Source organism: Tachypleus tridentatus, chromosome 13 (genome assembly GCF_004210375.1).
Source record: "Tachypleus tridentatus isolate NWPU-2018 chromosome 13, ASM421037v1, whole genome shotgun sequence".
Taxonomy (NCBI): Eukaryota; Metazoa; Arthropoda; class Merostomata; order Xiphosura; family Limulidae; genus Tachypleus; species Tachypleus tridentatus.
Window position 1 is genome coordinate 57,039,512 of NC_134837.1, and position 22,913 is coordinate 57,062,424.

At 34.0% G+C, this 22,913-nt stretch overlaps 1 protein-coding gene and 1 long non-coding RNA gene across 4 annotated transcripts in view; one reads left to right on the forward strand and one right to left on the reverse strand.

Moving 5' to 3' along the window:
- Window positions 1-3,515, reverse strand: part of LOC143237426 (uncharacterized) — a 44,080-nt gene extending 40,565 nt beyond the window's left edge. For both annotated transcript variants that reach the window (XR_013020063.1, XR_013020064.1), the window contains exon 1: window positions 3,420-3,515. This is a non-coding gene — a long non-coding RNA (uncharacterized LOC143237426). The remainder of the gene's footprint in view (window positions 1-3,419) is intronic.
- The window catches only part of LOC143237425 (RNA-binding protein Musashi homolog Rbp6-like), a 229,476-nt gene that overhangs the window by 99,002 nt on the left and 107,561 nt on the right, over window positions 1-22,913 (forward strand). The window lies entirely within an intron of this gene.

Consider the following 22,913-nt stretch of genomic DNA (forward strand, 5'->3'; position numbering starts at 1 on the left):
CAGAACAGCTGCTTCTGCTATATATCCTATGGACTCGGCATATCCTATTGGATAGCGTGCTGAGCAATAGATCCGAGGTTTTATTCGCATTCTGTTGTCGTAAAATTGCACTTCACATTTCAGATCCGTGGGTGATTTATAAATAATAACGGTCACATCCCATTATTTGATTAGAACAGCTCAATAATTTAGAATTATGCTAATCATCCTTTCTCCATTTAGTGTATCAACTCAAAATTGTGTGCGGCTAACTTAGATAGTCTCGGTGTAGATTTGCGCGAACATCTGAAACAAATAATGTTTGTTTGTTTGCTTTTTGAATTTTCGCGCAAAGCTACACGAGGGCTATCTGCGCTCTGAAACGAATAAACAAGCTAAGTAACACATAAATAAAGAAACGCGCGTTTTTTATGTACCACCAAAGACTGACGTATGTAGCAAACAAATTTATCATGACGTAATCTTGATGAGTATCAGGTTTCTGAAGTAAGACCAGAAAAGCAAAGAATGAGCTGATACAAATAAGTCCGATGTAAAATAGACATCTTGTCAGTTCTACAGATATTTAAAGTGAAATAAAGAAGTAAATAGCTGAAGTGATATTTTCTCCAGCTTTTCAATGTGGAAAGTGATGACATTTTAGTGTTAAAGAACGCAAGACTTTTTCTTGCTTTGACATGATTTTAGGGACTTTGTATTTCAAAACAACAGTCGCTGAGATAATCTACTATTTTCAACTATTTAATTATATAACTACTGGCCTACTTGTATTACTCTTCTCAAACCAGATTTATACAGAGTTTTGATCACTTTAAAACCTCTTTCTTCCTCTAAACATTTGGATGTTTGCAAGATATTTTACTTAAGAAAAACGTTTTACGGATGTAGACAGTCAAATATGACTTAAGAAATCATTACAGAATGCAACCGTTATGACGAACTAAACAGCATCCTCTAATAACAGTGTTTCTCACCTATCGTCAGCTAATGATCCCCACATGATAACAATGTGACGTATATTATTTAATTAATCGAAGAAGTAATCAGTTCCCCGTCGCGCCAAACATCCTCGTCCTTTTAGCCGTGAGGGCGTTATAATGATACGGTCAATCCCACTATTCGTTGGTAAAAGAGTAGCCCAAGAGGTGGCGGTGGGTGGTGATGACTAGCTGCCTTCCCTCTAGTCTTACACTGCTAAATTAGGGACGGCTAGCACAGATAGCCCTCGAGTAGCTTTGTGCGAAATTCAAAAACAAACAAACAAACAAACTATCAGTGAAGGAATTGAACAGACAGGCACACAGTCGTGTTTATAACTAAAGTACTCGTTCAGAATGTTGCAGAAATTACTACGATTTACTGATGCGCTATCTAGCTAATATTTCGATTAAGACATTAATAAAATATTATATCTGTAAGGGTGGGCATTACTACAGAGAACACAAAAACAAAGCAGTTGAAACAATGCAATCTCAAACACTTTCTGGACCATGTGTTTCCGCTATTACAGCACGGAACTGAACAACCTAAAATTCTGAAAATTTGTAATTACTAAAACAAGCAAAACATATATGATATGCCTACATATCACAAAATGAATGAATTAAAACTGGACCGAAATGCAATAATGTATTTATAACATCTAGCGTTGCTCTGAGAGAAAATTTGGCCCGGCATGGCCTAGCGCGTAAGGCGTGCGACTCGTAATCCGAGGGTCGCGAGTTCGCGCCCGCGTCGCGCTAAACATGCCCGCCCTCCCAGCCGTGGGGGCGTTATAATGTGACGGTCAATCCCACTATTCGTTGGTAAAAGAGTAGCCCAAGAGTTGGCGGTGGGTGGTGATGACTAGCTGCCTTCCCTCTAGTCTTACACTGCTAAATTAGGGACGGCTAGCGTAGATATCCCTCGAGTAGTTTTGCGCGAAATTTAAAAACAAAAAACTTAATAGAAATATACAACGCTATTACTGAATTTTGCAGATAATTGCAGCTTTCAGTGCGACATTATATTTAATTTTTTACATCATTATTTTTGCCGTTTTCTCCGACTTTGTTTTGAAAAAAATATATGAAAATTTGTTTATGTTTCTTATGTCCTCGATTTCTTTGAGACACAAATTGCGTACACATTCACACGTGTACTTACACCGTGCTTATTGTTAGTTAAACAATATTTCAAGTACATAATCTAAGCCTACAGTGAATAGATTTTTTGTTCACCTTTGTAAAACTATACAATGGCTACTTGCCCTATCTCTCCTAATTTTAAGATGTTGGATTAGAAGTACGGAAGCAAGTCAGCAATATCCACCACCAACTCGTAGGTTTCTGAATTTGAGTAATGGGATTTAATCGTCACTCTAATAATACACCCATAACCTAAATTTGCAGTGTTTTTTGTTGTTGTTGGGGAGATCTTCGCTAACCACTGGGCTGAATTCACCTCATAGTGGATAGAACTCGACTTGTCGTTACAGTAGATCAGTACTGGATTGGAAATAAAATCTTAAAATTGGTTATCTTATTTACAGACGTCATGAGATAGTTGTAGCGTAGCCATTAAAAACAAAATACTTTACAGGCTCACGTCGCATACTCTTCTGTTTTCAGCTGCGACTAAGAAAAGAACGGCCAAATGTGCTCACAATATAGAATGTTCATAAAAGTTACGTCTTATTTTAAGCTTGTATTAGAGATTTAAGGAGTAATACAATAGTTGTATTCTTACTAGATGATTAAATATAACCTCACAGTCCTTTCTGCTTTTTATGCGTTGCTTTACCATATCAGTAACCTCCAAAACCTAGAGTACATTTTATAATCCCACATTATATCTTCTTAATTAGTGCAGCGTTTTTCGTTTATTATTTTTTAATTTATTCTTGTTTCGGCTTGTTTTTTAAGTTATAACAAACTAATATAATTAGTCAGAGGTTTGGATTTGCTGGCCACGCAGTCCTTTCTTATGATTGTGCTTACTTAACTTTATCAGTATTATTTTTCTCTAATGTATATATATATATATTAGTTTGTTAACTCAAAAACAAGCCGAAACAAAGTAAACAAAAGATCCCAGGGTACAAGCTGCAATGTGGGATTATAAGATATACTCCGGGTTTTGAAGGTCACTGCGGAAGTAGGACCCACATTGCGGTGGGGATACACCTTTTACCAGTCTTAACCTCCATTCACCAGTCTCACATGAGAAATAAAGAATAGCAATAGAAATAGAAATTAGGAGAGCGAGATGTTGGTGCTCAAGCCCACAACGTCCCACATCTATATCACCCTTCACTGCCTGCAGACAGTTGTGGGAAGGTAACTGCTCTCCCAAGTAAAGAATTAATTAATTTAATTAAGAATAATAATAACATGGAAATAAGGTACTACCATTTGGAATTAGGTAAGTTCAAATCTTACTTCTTGATGTTAACATTCCAGTCTCCAATATGGTAGAAAGGTCACTAATTGACAGTACAACAAACAAACTATACCAGCATGAAGGTCCAATCCAACTATCCAAACAAACTAGTATAGCTCCCAGGTCTACAGTGACTATCATGCTGTAAAGAAGCCTTTTTTTGCAGGAAGGTGTACATCCGCATAAAGTAGTGCCAAGTTGTTAAATGTCCTTATTTTAAGTAAAAATAGTTATTAGAAATTTTAAGTAAATTTTTTATTTCTTTATATTTATTTAATATATTCTTATGTTTGTTACAGAATAATTTAAAAATTTTCTTTAAAGTTTCTTTATTAAATCCATTAACTATTAATTTTTGTATCAGTATTTCAACATTACTGATAAAATATTGTAGCTTATCACAAATTTTACAATATCTGAATAACTGCGAATTTATATGCATATTTCTTGGCTAGAGCTTGTAAGATGGATTGCAAGATGAAAGACTGTTGAAAAAGCTATTTTTTGTCGTCGTTGAAGTAGTCACAAGACAAGAGCACATTTAATACAATCAGGCTTGTTACCGCCTTCATCGTCGACAAAAACTAGTTTTGTTAGTGTGGTACTTTAGCCACTGGTGTAGTAACAAAGTCATTTATCATGAGTAGTAATGAGAGAAATATGTGAGTGATGATAGTACACGTTACGAATATAACAAAATGTCACTAGTAACATACGGTACCTTGAATGGACGACAGTTATCTAGTACCTTCCAAAGTCGTTAGATCGACTTAAGCCAACCATAAAGAGATGATATCTGTACGCAGTAACTGATTTTAAAAACAATCCTGTAACAGTGTTTAGTTATCCTTTATATTGTTTTGGGAACTGAATGTCAGCTATCCTTTAGTTATCACAATGCTTCGAATGTGAAGTTTGTTCTCAGTGAATACAGTTACAAGCCAGGAAGTTTTATTGTATGATCGATTTGCGTAAACACTATGATAACAGTGTTTTGTTTGGTGACTCATTTTCAGGGTTCTGAGGAAGATGTTCTGTTTCTGATTGCATTAAGATTAAAATTGAAGTTTACTATATGTATACTAAGTTTCATAATTTGTATTCAAATATAAACATACTTCAGTAGTTTTACATTCGAGAACAAATGAATTTTTTACAAAGAAATTAAACTTAGCTGATACTTATAGACAAGCACAATTGACGTACGTGTACAGTAACGCAGCACGTGCTGTGTGGATGCTAACATTGATAACGTGCTGCCGATCCTGGTGATCTTTACGTCATCATTCTTTATAGACCAACCGTTAAGAGCAGTACAACGAAGATTTTAGAAGTTCTAATGAATATGATAGTCGACTTGATTCCCTTCTTAATAAATTATATTGTGCTGAGAAGACGTGAGACACCCTGTCCAGTCTTTAACTGCAAATTATTTCCCAGTATCTATTGTTTGAAACAGTTTTGTGGCAATTGTAGTTTCACTAGTTTGGATTTTGTATAACCAGCCTCCTTTGTCCTTTGTCTGGAAACTAAACGTGCCCGTATATTTGCACTGTTGCAATTGAATGCCTGTTAGCATAACGTTAGTGCAGTAACAAATTTTATTGTTAAGGAGATACAGGAAAACCCCGAAGCTGTGAATGTGTAGTTGTCCACAATTTCAACTCAGGACAAACCTCGTGATTCATTAACTACTGTTTAAGTTCTGCTCTACTGATTAGACTGAGAATATATTAAAAGTACCATATAATTTCATGCGTAATTCATTTTGCGGAACTTTTTAAAAATATTTTATCAAAGGAATGTTTGAAATACATGAATAAAACAAAAATCATTACTATAGAAATGTAATACTGATCTACAGGTACATAAGATAAACATTCTGTATACCTGTTTGTCTCTATGTCTTTGTTTCTTTATTCATCTGTGTCTGTTTATAGAGACGGACAGATATTCAGATAGAGGGGTATATACAGCTGGATAGAAAACAACAACAACATAAATAAATAGACAGCATTTTATTATTTACGAATCAGCGACTACTTCTGTGTTTATAAACGTAGGGATTACATGTTATATGAAAATGACTTATAACTATAATTTTTATAAGCATTCGAATGCACACATACTTATTAAACGTACACACATATATTGTATGTATAATTTTATGCAAAAACTGAAGACAGAGAGTAGAGACTAGTAATTACTCAGATGTAGTTTCAGTTCTATGAAATACCAAACGTTATAAAAATCTTAGGACGACAAGTAGAGACTGGTAATTACTCAGATGTAGTTTCAGTACTATGAAATACCAAACGTTATAAAAACCTTAAGACTGCACATATTCATATTTTACGTGATGATTTGTATGAATGAACAAAATCAGTTCATTAACTTTTTCACGTGACCAACACAACATGCCACTGAGTATAAATACAAGGATCTGAATTGAAATGGTGATTTTGTTATTTTGTGTAATGTGAGCGTCTTTTCTTCACAAAACACACACACACAATCAGTTCATCCAATTATCTAAGCCTGCCCAGTTGTCAAATATAAACAAAATTGTAGTAACAATAACGTTGCCTAACAGCCCAAAGAGGGATTGATACATATTATTAGCCTAATAATAATATTCCATTTTATTTGACTAGATTTGCTCAGCGCCTTACCGAGTAGGATATTTCCGTGACGTGACTCGAAATTAACAAGTGGACATACTTGGGATCTCAAAACATTTTTCCTAGTATCTCATGAAGTGACATTATGCGACTATTGCACATAAAAGTATTAAAAAAAGATAAAAACAATAAAAGTCTTTCGTGCACTGTCTTTAACTTTATAAATTAGGCACTGAGGGGAAAGAATCACATTTCACAAAAGGGTTGATCTATAAACTCAATTTAAATTTAGTATTATGAGGGATTGTATTAGGATAGAGTAGAAAAGTCTTTTTTATAATATGTACATTATACTTACATGACTGACTTATTGTTGGATAGATAAGAATGGTAGTTGGTTGGCTGATTACTTCAGAGCAAAGTCACATGAGGTTATTTGTTGTGTCCACCGCAGTGAATCGAATACCGGATCTTAGCATTATTAGTCCATAACTTTTTCCCTATCCCGGCAGTAGAAAACAGTGACAGACCGATTGAATGAAAATTATAATACTCGCCAAAACATACGTTTATACTCATTAGTAAAAATGTGTCTGTTGTTATGTGTGTAATCTGAGGGTTACAGGTTCTAATCCCTGTTACACCAAACATGCTCGCCCTTTAAGCCGTGGGGGCGTTACAAGTTACAGTCAATCCCACTATTCGGTGGTAAAAAAATAGCCCAAGAGTTCGCAGTGGGTGGTGATGACTAGCTGCCTTTCCTCCTACACTACTAAATTAGGGACGGCTAGCGCAGATAACCCTCGTGCAGCTTTGCACGAAATTAAAAACAAACCGAACCAAACTCTCTTAAAATTAAAAATGTAATTTTATCTCTTTATTATACAAACTTGGTTAATAAATAAATAGGTGATAATAAGTGAATAAGCACACAAACAACCAACAACACAAATAAATTAATATGTAAATAAATAACAACTCTACTCTTACATTTTTTTTTTTTTTTTGCATACGTTAATTTCCTACCATCTCTCTTTTCTAAACATACCTGTTTTATAAACTTTTTTTTTTTCCCGAAACATTAATTGCTAGGTCAAAGTTCTTCAGATTCTCAATATGGCAGCGCTGTAGCTTCAAACTGTTAGTGAGTTTTGGTAAATTTGAGCAATGCAATCAAACATAACAGTGTATGGCCTAATAGATTACTTAAGCTTTTAAACATCTAACTAAACTTTCTCATAAAATTCACAATTAACAACGCAGTATGAATTTATTTTAATGAATAATTATTGCAAATTTAAGTCATAAAAGTATAAAGAAGGTTAAATAATTTAAATAATTTTAGTCTTGAGTTCATTAAATTTCAGCGTCTGAGTTTAAATTATAGAATTATACACAAAAAGGTGTAAAACTTTATTCGAAATTGCAACTGAAAGATATGAAATAACGCATTACTTTAAATTTAAGAAAAGTGTGTCAAATTAGTAAATGTATGATAGTAAGGTTCTGTATAATATACAACATTTTAGTAGTTGATTATATGACATGGAACGCATGTATTGGCTCTATGGTAGAGCTTTGGAATTCACTGCTGTTAAGTCGGGGTCGAATCTGTAAAACACTAGAAAATATTCCCCGTATTTTAAGCTGTGAGTGCCGTTTTAAGAGTGACAGCAACTTCTTTAGCTTGGATGGTAGGTAGTAGGTTGTTGCTGACAGGCTAAGCTTCCCTCTGGCTAGTAATGAAAAATTAGCGACAGCAGCAGGTAGCTTTAGTTTCTTTGTCATAGATACAAATATAATGCAAGAGTATCCGGATACATATATGTTATCTAAGCTACTTATTTATAGCGGTATATATATATATATATTGGTATTCAGATTCACTGGTTTCGAACATATGTTCGATACATAAAACTGTTCAGTTTAAGAGTTATTACCTAGTTTATTTAGTGATATAATATGTAAATAATATTAAAAGTTAAATTATTTTAAAACGATGCTTATGATAAGTTTGTTACGTAATTCTGCAATAGTCATACGTTGTACGTGCGGTTTAAATCTTGTACTTGGCTTTTGTAATATTGTTGATATAATTTTACTCGAATCTTCTAAGTTTTTATCGTTATGTTTAACATTGTTGTTACTAGAGGTCTGAATATTTCTAGCTTTTTCTGTCACACGCTAGAAATACATGCAGCTACAGAGAGAAAGGAAAGTAATTTAGTAAAAGTAAAGGGATGTTAAACTGCGTGGTTCTAAGTTTATCCGTAACGAGCGATTTCTGAAGTATCACAGCTTGTGATACAGAAGAAGATTGGCCCGGCATGGCCAAGCGTGTTAAGGCGTGTGACTCGTACTCTGAGGGTCGCGGGTTCGCATCCAGGTCGTGCTAAACATGCTCGCCCTTTCAGCCGTGGGGGCGTTATAATGTTACGGTCAATCCCAATATTCGTTGGTAAAAGAGTAGCCCAAGAGTTGGCGGTGGGTGGTGATAACTAGCTGCCTTCCCTCTAGTCTTACACTGCTAAATTAGGAACGGCTAGCACAGATATCCCTCGAGTAACTTTGCGCGAAATTCAAAAATAAACAAACAATACAGAAGAAGAGGAATTTATCTCATCAGAGGGTGTTCTAAAGTAAGTGAATCTCGCTATTTGGACTTTGACGAAAAAGAGAATTATTTAAAGCTTTAGATTTAACGGTTTTAAGCAATAGTGTAACAAATTTTTGTGCATATCTTTAACTTATTTTGAATTTATTTTATTTTAAAATAAGTGGGTTGCGTGGTGTTCATTTATTGTTAAAACTTATCGACAACAAATCACAGACTTCTCTGTAAAAAATCTTGGCCCCATAAAAAACATGACAACACGTAAGCATGAAAACAGGAGTGTCAAGGAAACGTATATCTGAGAGACTAAAATGAATATCATAGTTACAAACTCAAATACGAGTGTAAAACAAATAACAACAACATACATTTCTTACATAACAATTGAGATATTAAAACGAACAAGTGTTTTTTACAGTCAGACTGGCTGGTTTTTATGTTCTTGTTAGTTAAAACTATTATGATCAGTAGTATTGAGAAAAATTATATCTTTGCAAGATAAAAGAGTGCAAGGTTATGTAACGCACTTTTAAGTGAACCTAATAACCTAGTGTGATATCTACAGTGCTAGATTGCCTAAATAATAATAATTTTAAGTTTATATATTCTCGAGAAAATGCACTCTTGGCTCATATTAATGTTTACAAATTTTCAAACTACATCTTCATTTGGTCATGTCTCAATAGAGTAATGACATAAAAATGTGGCGATTCAAGTATATGGTTTTATGAAATATTAACTGTTGTATGTAACATTAGTCCAAGGTGAGCGATAATGCACGTTTGTGACTATTCACAGTTAAATGACTGTAGAAAGTGATAAACTGTCACATGTTTACCTGCTTTCTCCTCAACATAGATCATTTTTCTATTTATAAAATGTTAAAATATATCAGTTTCAACTGTTATATTCCCCTTCTTCCTTACTTAATGGCTTTTGTAGGTCATAGTACGAAACTAAATTATGGAATTACAATATCAGCTACTTGTAAAGTAATATTCATTAGTTTGGTATGCTTTTAATTTCGCGCAAAGTTATACGAGGGATATTTATGTTAGCCGTTCCTAATTTAGCAGTGATATAAATAATGTTAAACTGCGTGTAAAACCCACACACTTGGTGATTTGGTGGTTATCAAAGAATTACTAAAATATAAAAACTAACCAATATGCAAATAGACATTGATATTAAACTTAAACATAAAATTAAACAATGCTAAAGATGAACTCAACATAATAATTCCATTTTAAAACAGTTACGAAAGGAAATTTCAATCACAATTCATCTGAAAATAATAATCACAACCACGAATAGGCTCAAACTCATAGTTAAACTTAAAATAACAATAAACAGTAAAAAAACAAAAAACAAGCAACTATTAGTAAATTAAAAACATAGACATAACTTGACAAAGATGGGTAAAACTCCAATCAACTCGACCATTTCTATGTCTGTTGTATCTCAGGCTGCTTGATAAGCTTTGTTATTCGACGATTGCCTCTTAGTACTGTTGTGGAAGATATAGTAATTGACATTTTATTAAAGGTAATTTTTTACTTGAACGTATAAGTTCTTATAAATAAGTCATAAAATATGCAAACACATAATACTTGTTACTGATATATTTTCATAATAAAAAACACCCATATATAAATATATACCATGGAAGGAATAGTTAAATTTTATCTTTAAAGAAATGGTAAAAGTTTGTTGGTAATTAAGAACAAAGCTACACGCTGGGCTGGTTATCTGTACTCTACCCATGACGGTTTTCAAAACTCGGTTTATAGCGTTGTAAGTCTGCAGACATAACACTATGCCACTGGGGGTAGGGCAACTGATTAAAGGCTGGAAAAGTTTCTGCCATATTTGACAATTGTCGTCAAAAGGACTTTTTCAGATGTCTGTATGCTTCTCTTTCAGAGGGAGTACTTCCTGTTGTTGGTTTCAGTCACCAGATGGTGAACCTTGTTTTCATTTCCACTATGCTATTAGTTAATGTCTTGCTCTTTTCAATTTGATTTTAGCAGTGTTGGCACTATCTGTCTATGCTGGCTTAGCTGAGTCTCTCTGCAGTGTGGGAACTGGTTAATATCTTTTTTGGTGGAAGATCCTATCACTGTGTGTGTTTTCGTATAGCAAAGCCACATCGGGCTATCTGCGGATCCTATCACCGAAGCTCAAATTTGGTCTTTTTCTTTCTTAAACGATTTAGCAACATCACTACCTCTAGAAGAACCCGGAGTTCACTGGACTGGTTGCAGGCTTTGATTAGCAATGAATTTTCTGATATGGTAGCTGAAAGGTCTGGTATCAACAAGCTATCCTTGTCTGCTTCTTAGCCTGGTAGTCTCACTCAGGGTGATTGGCAATTTTCCAATCTAATCTTATTGTTGCCATTTTAATTTTATAATCTCAGTTAGGGATTCCAAATCAAGAACTCTTACATACAAGGCGAGCGCTTTATTAACTGACCTAGACATAGATACTGTTAAACAACTCTAACTATCACTTTATTTCAGTTTGGTGAGTAGGAAATCCTCTTATGCCTTGCAGTGATTGTAATGTGCAGGCTGTTGTTGAGTAGTTTTAGACTTATAATTTAGAAAGCCAATTTCAAGACTCATGACTTTTTATTTTAAAAGCTAAGGCCGATACAAAAGCTATTTTTGCTATCGCAGCATAACAAACAGCCAAAATGAATATTTTTTCACACTAGTACTGACATATGTAGGAAACACACAACCGACTGCATCAGATAAAGAAACATAACTAGGGCCAAATTTTGCAAAATGAGACAAATTAACCAACATTTATATAACTAATGTCAGTTTCTATTGTGTTAGGGAACAATTCTTTCACTTCTCTATAGGGAGATTGGTATAGACTTCTCAAACCTATAACACAATGTTACATCAGCTGAATACATATGACTTTTCATTGAGAGTCATAGCCATTCTTCAATGTCCTAGGATCTCGTGTAATGTCAATTGTGCTAACTGTTTTTGCTTAGTGCATTATAAACTGTTTGTTTCATAGAAATGCTACATTCTTACTCACTAGATGCATCTAACAATTAATACAAGACAAACATCTTACTATCAAACACTTTCTAGTAGCTCAAAAAGAAAAAAATCATAAATCAGTTTTAGTCGTGAATTTATCTTTTGACTAACTATTCCAAATATCCTATAAATAAGTGTTTATCCTCTGGATAAATGTTTTATCTTAAATCACTACTTAATAGCTTAAAGCAGTGGTTCCCAACCCTTTTTATGCCTCGCACCCCTAAATAATTTTAATATGTTCTCGCATCCCTAACAGTAATTATTTATTTAAGAATAAAGGTGAAGGTGACCAAAACAAATGTTATCTTGCACCCCTTGGAACGTTATCTCGCACCCCTGGTTGGGAACCACTAGCTTAAAGTAAGAAACGTTCCTTTCTTTCACCCGTTGTTTCATCCATCAACTGGTTCTCGTAACAGTTTCTAGAGTAATTTATATGAACCATTTCTACTAAGAGGCTGACATCAACATCTTTGCCAACTATCTATGCAATACGATTTCTCTTGTATTGTTTATTTTTATTATCTGACTCTCTATACAGAGCTAGTATTTTCCTACCAATTAGCCGAATTGATAATATATATCACATTGCAAAGAAGAAACCTGCTCATACAATTCAAAATGTGGAGCAACTAGTTTTCGAGAGGTTTATCAATAACATAACATTTTGTGTTTTCGATTTGGTTTAAGGCATGTGACAACAACAGCTCGTAATTCATATCATTGAGCAACTGATGTACGAAGGAGAGCTGAATCCAACAAGGTTCAAGTTGCTTACATGCTTTAGGTCAGTACCATAACAACGCACATGCCTATAATGTTTGAGGAAATGATTTATCTTTTGCCATCCTTTAAACATTGGTGGATTAACCAGTTTTACTTCACCACCATTACAGAACAACACAGTAGAGTAGAGCCAGTTCTCATTGTCTGTACTGCTGTTTGCCCAAGACACTGTTTATATCAGAGTAGATGCCTCTTCATATTTCTCGTGTCCCTAGAGGTCAGGTCAACAGCAGAAGTCTGTGACGTAAAGGAACATACATCATGAATTCATTCTTCATATACTTTAGCCATCAAATGCAGCGCCAGATCATCATGTACTTCTGATCTGAAAATCTCTTGGCTGCTCCAGAGATCGAAAAAGTCACAGTGAGGTGATGCCAGTTCAAACTAATGTTTTTATAATCTTCCTCCCAGATATCATTCACCAGATGTGCTTCATTTCGCTTTCTCTGGTCATAAGCAATTCTTACAAGTGCCTGAACAACTCAACAAATATTTAGGTATCCCATAAAGACAATGTCATTTGGTCGGACAGCCATGTTGATCATTACTATCATAGGATTTTCTCAATGCCTTATAATCTTGCATACAAGACATTATTAGTAGAGTTGAGTTGATGTAGCAGTCTAGGCTTCTCCTAGCTGTACTTCTATCTTATACAATTGACATAGCTTTCAATATGGCTTCATATCTTTGCCTCAATTACATATTCTTTCTCTACAGTGTTTCAATGATTATGATACACAAATTTACACTAACCAGTGTGAAAAGGAAGTTAAAAGCATATCAAAATAAATTTTATAAACTTAAGTCCTGGTTACAGCACCAAAACTATGTTGCCAATTTGTGGCTTTCAAATAACTCTTATTTTCTACTTAAAAATCTCTGTTAGATTTCTATAATGTTTCAGGCCAAAACATTTTATTGCCTATTTGACTTTCTTCGATAAGGAAGATTTCCAGTCTGAAGTGGTAGACATTTTGTCGTGGTTAGTGTAGGAACATGAATCGGGTCCGTGGGTATGCTATAAGAGTAATAGTGAAGTTCTATTATTCGGTCAGAAAATTGTAGCTCAAACGTTGGAGGTGGATACTATTAACTAGCTGGTATTCTATCTGTTCAAAATTACTGAATGTTGTGCACAAAAATCTCTTTGTGAACTTTTGCGTAAAAATTTTGAAACAAAGAATGAAGAAAAAATTGGAGAAAAATAGATAACTTTGTTTATCAAAGTTTGGCACAAAACAACTTATTCAAAGTATTTAAACAAAATCTCTATCAAGATTTAGTAGCAATGCAATTGTTTGATTGGCTATCAGCAAGATGCAGTGCTACACGTATCTCAGTAATAAAGAAATTAAAATAACGTCAAGGTCACAATAAAGATAAAATTTTCAATTTGCAACAAACAGAAGGTGATTGTAGCTTTGGTAGGTTTATAAGTATATACAAGTAAGTATAATGTCCATGTCATTACAGCGCAAACAGATAGCGATGTGTGCGAATATCCTAAAACAAACAAATAAATGTCAGGAAAATACTCAAAACTGGTATTTTAATTAATTATTGGATAAAATATTTCATTCAGTCTGTAAGCAAATTGTATTAATGCATGAAAGTATCAAACCAAACAGGGAATAAGTTATTCATATTGGAAAGAAATACGTAGAATTTTAATTTTTATGACAGTAGTTTAATAATATCACGATTTTGGTTTTCTTTTCTTTAAAGGCCCGGCATGGCCAAGCGCGTTAAGGCGTGCGACTCGTAATCCGAGGGTCGCGGGTTCGCATCCCCATCGCGCCAAATATGCTCGCTCTTTCAGCCGTGGGGTCGTTATAATGTGACGGTCAATCCCACTATTCGTTGGTAAGAGTAGCCCAAGAGTTGGCGGTGGGTGGTGATGACTAGCTGCATTCCCTCTAGTCTTACACTGCTAAATTAGGGACGGCTAGCACAGATAGCCCTCGAGTAGCTTTGTGCGAAAAAAAAAAAATCTTTTCTTTAAATCTCCCGGTAACTTATCGGTAAACTTCAGAGATTATAATGCTACAATTCTGTCTTGATCTCTGTGACAGAGGGTCACAAAGCAAATAGCCAATTCTTGCAGCTTTAAACTAAAGCAAACAACTCTTAAAGAAGTTGATAGGATTTACATGTTAATATTGTAAGATGACTTACACACAGTAACACAAAGTCGCACATACGTATTTGTTTCACCAAAGTTTTTAATCAGCTTTATTTTTAAATCAGAAATAGACACATGTTTTTAACTGGTTATAAAATTTTGGTATTCTAATGTTTTTCTGCGATCAGTTAAAAACTTAGAATTTTTAAATATGTTTCATTGAAAATAGAAATCTTATCATTAAAAACATTTTATTGTATTTCAGAATATTTTCTTTGAAAGTAGGTTGTGTTTTGTTCATTGAATGTTTTCAACTTTTTCTATGAGTGTATTTTTGTGTGCATGATCCTTACGCAAGCGCTGACGCTCTTCTTCTAAGATTTGAAGTAAATCAATGAAATAGTCATCTGCTTGGTGCAAATTATGGCGCCAGTCCGACAGTATCTTCTGATGTGGCACTCGCCAGGGGACAAAGATAGGGAAAATAAATGATGTGTTTCTCTGCCGACCGACATAAAACAACGGTCTAATTTTTTAAACTCCGCTTAAAGATAAAGTATTAAAGACAGCTTTTAAAACACTGTTGGAAGTGTACTCAAAAAATATATTTTGACCGATTGTTAGTGTGTATGTTAGCGTGAACATTGTATAAAAGCAGAGTCGAACTGGCATCTGTCAGCTGCTGTCAGTATCGGTAGTTAAATTTACGTTTTTGAAAGATGTATCCGCCACAACGTATGTTTTTTTTTTTTACGTAGAGAGATAAGTAAGCTCAGCAAAAGTAACAATAACAACATTTTCGTTTCAAAATCCACATTGCGTTTAAAACACAAATTAATTCGACTTTTATAGCTTTTAGAAATGAATAACACTATTAAAACTAGATGGATAGACTGATGACTAGTCAAAAGTCCCGCAGTAAGTCTGGTGGACACAACAGACGGTTCATTGTGGCTTTGCTCTAAAGCAAACAAATAGAATAATTACAACCACTATCGTTGCACAAAAGCTAAATTAGCAGAGTTTTATTTTGGGCCACTAGCTATAAAATAGTTTGTTAAAGAAGAATTAAGAAAAATTACAACTATTTGTTCTAAGCATATAACAATACTTTAGACCACAGTGTATGTGAAAAGGTTTTGTTCTTAGTATATCATAACACTTTGGAGTACTAGGTACATAATCGTAATAGTGCTTACATAATTATACTTATTGTTTTATTACGTACAAATATATTTGCTCCTTGGTTTACGGCCCGGCATGGCCAGAGTGTTAAGGCATTCGACTCATAATCTGAGAATCGCGGGTTTGAATCCCCGTCGCACCAAACATGCTCGCCCCTTTCAGCCATTATAATATGACAGTCAATTCCACTAGTCGTTGGTAAAAGAGTAGTTCAATCTAGTCTTACACTGCTAAATCAGGAACGGCTAGCGCAGATAGCCCTCGTGTAGCTTTGCGTGAAATTAAAAACAAACAAACAATCCTTTGGTTACTGTGATGAAATGGAACGTGACTGAGAGATCGGGCAACTAACATGCATTCTATTAGTACGTCGGCAACATTAATAGATAATATAACATAAACTGAGTACTTAACAATATATATGAAAGTATGAAGGACTCACCTTAAACAAAACCTGAAATAACGGTTTGAAAAATGTACAGGATGTATCTTCAAAGGTTTTCTTTTCGTTAATCACCAGACAATTTACTCGTTTTTAAGGAATTGATTTTTTGTTTTTTGAATTTCGCACAAAGCTACTCGAGGGCTATCTGTGCTAGCCGTCCCTAATTTAGCAGTGTAAGACTAGAGGGAAGGCAGCTAGTCATCACCACCCACCGCCAACTCTTGGGCTAGTCTTTTACCAACGAATAGTGGGATTGACCGTAACATTATAACGCCCCCACGGCTGGGAGGGCGAGCATGTTTAACACGACGCGGGCGCGAACCCGCGACCCTCGGATTACGAGTCGCACGCCTTACGCGTTTGGCCATGCCAGGCCCTTAAGGAATTGAATACAATAATTTTCGCAAGTTAAACTAGCTAATGTACACGTTAAAGTGCGGTAAATTAAATCTTAGAATTATGAAAAAATTAAGAAAAAATTTCGACTAAATCATGTAAATCACGCTAAAAATGTGTATATGATCTACAAGGTAAAACAAGTAAATAATACAGACTAATGGCAACCTGATAAGAACCTTCTGTTTGCTATTAAAGCATTTACAAGGATAGTTCAGTTAGTCCAGTAGTTTCTATATATTGGTTCCGTTTCTGAAAAAACAACAAAGAATAAAAATGTGTTTTGGGTGAAATACACAGTAGAAGTTTTATGATTTTATCGATGAACGCATGTGAAACAGGATATTTTGAATTTGATCCAACCGAAACAAAAAGGCAAGGCAGAAAAACCGAAATTGAGCACAATTTTAAAAGACAAAAGTATTAGACTTTAATGGTCCTATCTCAACATTACCAAAACTCTCTAACCTTCATACTGATTCAATAGGTGTTACGATTTTTGGTAGCAATAGTTTTATTTTTTCATGCACCCACAAAGTCAACTCACAGTTACCTACCCCCAGTGGCTCAGCGGTAAATCTGAAATCGATACCCGTAGAAAAATCAATTACTTAGGCCTAGTAGACCAACATAAATACAGAGACAACCTAGAGTGGTAAGCATTCAGAAAGGTGTGACATACCTACAGTCATATTTGCAACTAGGCATTAGTGGACTTTTTGAGTAAAACTAAAGTCAGAAAATTATGTGAACATTATGGTAGATTAAAATGTACACATGTATATAGAGATGGGCGTAATTAACGTTATAATATACCAGATGTTATATTACAACTTGAAAAACTATAATAGAAATAAAAACGCCCTCCAGTTTCGATACTTATGGTTGGCAGAGCACAGATAGCTAGCTGATTGTGTATCATTGTGATTAATTCCAAATAAAACATAATAAATAAAAAATTATACAGAAAACACAACTTACCAGACTTTAGTGTATTCTTATTAACGTCCCAGCGAGCTAGATTATGGATCTTCTGGTTTCTTGTTTGCGTCTCTTTATTAGAGATAAATATTAACAAGATAGTTGTATTGGTGTAATAGTTAAATATTAACAAGATAGTTGTATTGGTGTAATAGTTAAATATTAACAAGATAGTTTTATTGGTGTAATAGTTAAATACTAACAAGATAGTTGTATTGGTGTAATAGTTAAATATTAACAAGATAGTTGTATTGATGTAATAGTTAAATATTAACAAGATAGTTGTATTGGTGTAATAGTTAAATATTAACAAGATAGTTGTATTGGTGTAATAGTTAAATATTAACCAGATAGTTGTATTGGTGTAATAGTTAAATTGATTGCTATTGATATTATCCTAGCGCAAAGTTATACAATAAGCTATCTGCGTTTTCTTTTGTAAGCCTTTAAATTTATCGCTGATCCATCACGTATATAGGTCCGCTAGTGGGTAAGTGTTAAGTTTAAGGGCTCATAACGTTAAAATCCAGAGTTCGATCCTTTGCTTTGGACAGATAGTCCATTGTATAGATTTGTAATAAGAACACATCATCATCATGTACACGATGTAACAATTTCATTTTCTGCCTGATTTTACCAATAAAATGCATTAAATGTAGTTTAAAATGTCTCTCACAAGTGAGCGTTGTATTTATCATTAAGTTTGGGGTTTATAAAATCTTTATATTTACCAAGGAGAATAATGCAGCATTTAAAAATTGTTTATCTAAAGCCAAGTAATATAATACGTCGACCACCTACTAAAGTCACTTCGTGCTTTCTAAGTGATTAACGATTGAAATCCCCTTGCAATTACCGATTAAATTTAACTAGCGATTAACGAGTGAAATCCCTTGCGAATACCGGCTAAGTTCAACTACAGATTAAAGAGTGAGATCCACTTGCAATTCCTAACTAGTTTCAGCCATTATTGACTAAATTCACCGAGAAAAGATGTACGAAGCTAGTTAGTTGTGACTTGCTAAATAATTTTGGAAAGCGAAATTGTTTTTAAATGTTTATGAATGTATGTACATATAATCATCTTGATTTTTGAGTATTTCCTCCCCAGGCCGTTTTAGGTTCCCAATTGTTCCTGAATAAAAATGAGCTAAACATACACGGTATGTTTCAGGTGCAGGAGTCAGTAGCATCTTATGAAGATCCAATAATATGATTAATACAATAGAATGATGTTACTGTTTAATAAGACTTGGTAGATACGGCCCACCAGTGGCACAGCGGTATTTCTGTGGATTTATACTGCTATAAACCGGGTTTTGATACCCATCGTGTGCAGAATTTTCTGTTTAATAATAAACAAGAACAACCTCCCAGGTACTATTCATCTAGGTTAAATTGTAAAATTGTACTTTGTATAATGTAACTTTAACTAAAGTTGTTACATAAACTTCGTATCTCTGAATAAAAACATCAAAATTACCATGTTTGGTTGACAGTCATTATTATTTTAAGCGTTTTTTTACAAACAAGGTAACTCTTAGGGTAATACCTTTTAACAAACTTGTAAAAATAACTTTCTGAAACCTATTCGTACAAATATCTAGATCGGAATACACAAATGAACATTTCAAAAATCTTTTCTGTACCAATTTTTCTCATTGGTGTTTCGTTTTGTCTTGAACTAGGTCAATCCGCTCGTCGTTTAGCCTCAGTTTTCGTTTATATAAACAAACCATTAAGTAATAAATTTCGTATCCTGCTTTTTATTATGAATTTCATCTACAACAAATCGTCCTAAACGTTTTTCTAAAGTTTCACGTAATTAGCACTAGAGACTGTTGTTGCAATCTGACAAAAGTGAAATTACTAACTTTTCAAAGTGGGGCTTTTTTAAAATGATAACAGTAAAATATTTGGACATATAAAGCATTAAGGAGACAGCTGTACTGTGTTTGATTTTAACACATTCTGTTTATTACTGAAGAATGTCATGTTAAGCAACCAACGGTCAGTTTTTCCAGAAACTCTTCAACTGTCGGTTTCATTTTTTAAACCTGGTTCTTTACTATTTTCTCTCTTTATCTCCCGCAGAATCAGTTTACCCTTTTTATATCTCAGTATTTTTATACGTATCTATAAAGTTCGGTAAGTTATTTCAATTGTTAGGGTGTGGGTGTTTTCTTATAGCAAAGCCACATCAGGCTATCTGCTGAGTCCACCAAGGAGAATCGAACATCTGATTTCAGCGTTATATGTCCGTAAACTTACCGCTGTACCAATGGGACACTGTTAGAGCTTTCTGTTTGTTACATATCAGCGCAGGTTGGTGAAAGTTGGTGAAATATTTGAACTTCTTGATCAACGTTATTTCTTATTACTTTATTCCAGTAAGAATTTGATTCACGGTGTAAGGTAACCTTAACTGCTTACAGCGCTAAATTGGGGTTTGATACTCGTGTGTAACTTTACGATTCAAAATAAACAAACTGTATGTGTGTCAAAGTCGCACCAAATTACATCCTGATAAATGGCTTAGGCTCCAACATTAAATATTTGTAATTAAAATCACTTAATTCTATGTATATTTTGTGGGGCAAAACTGGGTATAAAGTTGTTTCGTTTAGAAAATAGTTTATTTCCTAACATCTTACTCTGAAATAAACAATAATTGAAATATTTTAAAGTGTTATCTTAATATTTATCTTTAGTACACAACTATATCGATCATATAGTACCAAGTGTATAGTTGCTCTGGCGTCATCCTGTTTATCTTCTATGTCATTTAAATATTCAGATATATTATTGACCCATCTACCTGTTTATCTTGCTCTCTCTGGATGGTATTCTGGCACAGTGATGTTTAACAGATAAGTTTTAAAGTATTCACAAAACAGCTAATTGCAGAAATGTTTTGCAGATATCAGACAAGACAAAATACAAGCTAAATAATGCAAGATAGGAGAAAAACAAATACAATACAAAGCTAAACAAACACAAGATAACAGATAAACAAATACAAGATACCAGCTAAATAGATACAAGATAATAGTTAAACAAACAAACAATATAACATGCAAAAAATATTTATTCTCTAAATACTGTTGTGGATTTCCCAGTCTGTTGCCGTCATTTTAAATGTTTGTACTCGTACGGGGCTGGAAGGGCTTTTCAAACGTCTGTACAGGATGGAATCAAGATTGAAATTCAGAATTATCTGAATACCCCATTTTAAAACTCGGGATAGAATACTTAATGTAGTTTCTCATAATTAATATTTTATCTATTAGTTTAGGTACAGTTTCAACAATTTCAAGTAGCTTGTAAAATTTTTCTACCACCTGCTTAAATAGGCTACTTTCCTGAAAGTCCACACACAGAAGTTTACACACTAGTTTGAATCTTAAGAACAAAAACATGTAACATTTTTTACTTGGGAAAAACAAATTGATAACGTCACATAGAAATACTTGAAAATTTAGAAAAAAATACCTGAATACACGTAATAAAAGTATATTCTATAAAATTATGGAAGGGCGAAATTAGTACCTATTTCAGCTATATGATGTCTATATAAATACAACAACTAAGTATTATTTATACTATACAGTTGCTCAGGTTAATGTCGCTTATATATATTCTGGGTGGTGGTGAAATCACATACAAAATGTTACTTTACTAAAGAAGAAAAACAGTGTTTTTATGTAGAGACAGAAACACTTATTTTAGTCTATTTACGTGTGAGCCTTCGGAATCAGAATGTGCACATACACACCCATTTTTTGTGGACAGATTTCGACTGGTAATGTTATACTTTCTGTTATCTCTCAACGTAAATTCTTTCGTTTTACATTATACTTGTTCTCCTTTTTTTTCTTGAACTACAGGAACATGGACATCCCACCTCAACAAATAATATTTCTAAGGGTTTCTCTGAAAAGAGGATGGGTGTGGCTTAATGATTAGCGTGGCTAGGCTACAAATTTCAGGATTCATCGTGTACAACTTGTTTTTTCAAAACTCACTGGTATTCAATTAGATAAAAGTAGCCAAAGAACTGGTAATGGTGTTGTTGACTTGCTGCCTTCTATCTAGTTTATCTATTCAAAATTAGCGACAGTTTTGTGCACACAGCCCTTTTTTATCTTCGCGTGAAGCTTTGAAACAAACAGACTCCAAGAAGAGGCCTTCATAAAGACTCAAAAGGACGAAAACATAACCAAAAACAAAGAAAATTTAAGGAAGCATAATTTTTTTTTTTTTACGTTTAATGTTACTCTAGCTGTTTCAGGAAATATTGGTGCCCAGGTTATTTCTATGTGAGCATTACTTAGTGCTTAGAAGTATCTAAGTGGATTCCTTACTCGGATTCCTGTCGTTCTGACATCTATCGGATTTTACTTAAACATTTCTTCGAATACTAATATGTATCGGGTTTTTTTTTCAGTATTTCACTTTATACTTAATGTTCGGACAGCAAATTACATTTTATCTTGGTGTCTATTCAGATGTGTTCGACGTAAAATGAAGCAACTTATATCATGTTACCTCATGTTAAATAATGTGGATTTTATCACACATTCTTCTCGTCTGCTGACTCTACTGACATTTATATGACGATGAGTAATGAACTGTGTAAAAATTATTGTTGAAGTATTTGTACATTTACTGACACTAAATGTATTCAGAAGTAGCCTAATATATAAATTCTCACACCTAGTGATCATTCTGCTACATAATCAGACACAGGAATCTTTCTACAAAATATACTCTCACACCTGGGAGTAGTTACACTACATAATTATTCACGACAATATTTCTGCGATACGTACTCTCAAACCCAGAAATCATACATACTTTTATGCCGCGGGATTACTTGCTGTAATAGCTCTGAAGCGTAATATTTTTGTACAACTTCATTTTCAGAAGTGTTTCTATGACACATAAACCTCTAATAGACTGACGATTAGGGCGCTTTTCTCGTAGTGTGCGGGTATAGGATTTGAAATCGCATCATAGAACATGCTCACCTCTTACGACTGTGGGGGCATTATAATATGAAGATCAATCCCATTATTCGATTGGAGTAGTTATTGGCGTGTTGTGTTCACTACTTGTCTTTCCTCTAATTTATTAAAATAATGTAGGAGGAGTCCTCTCTCTCACAAAAGATGCTCGTGGTAATGTTTCGGTAATTCTCACTATTCATTGGTGAAAGAGTAGCCTAAAAATTGGAGATGGGTGGTGATGATTAGTCACCTACTCTCTA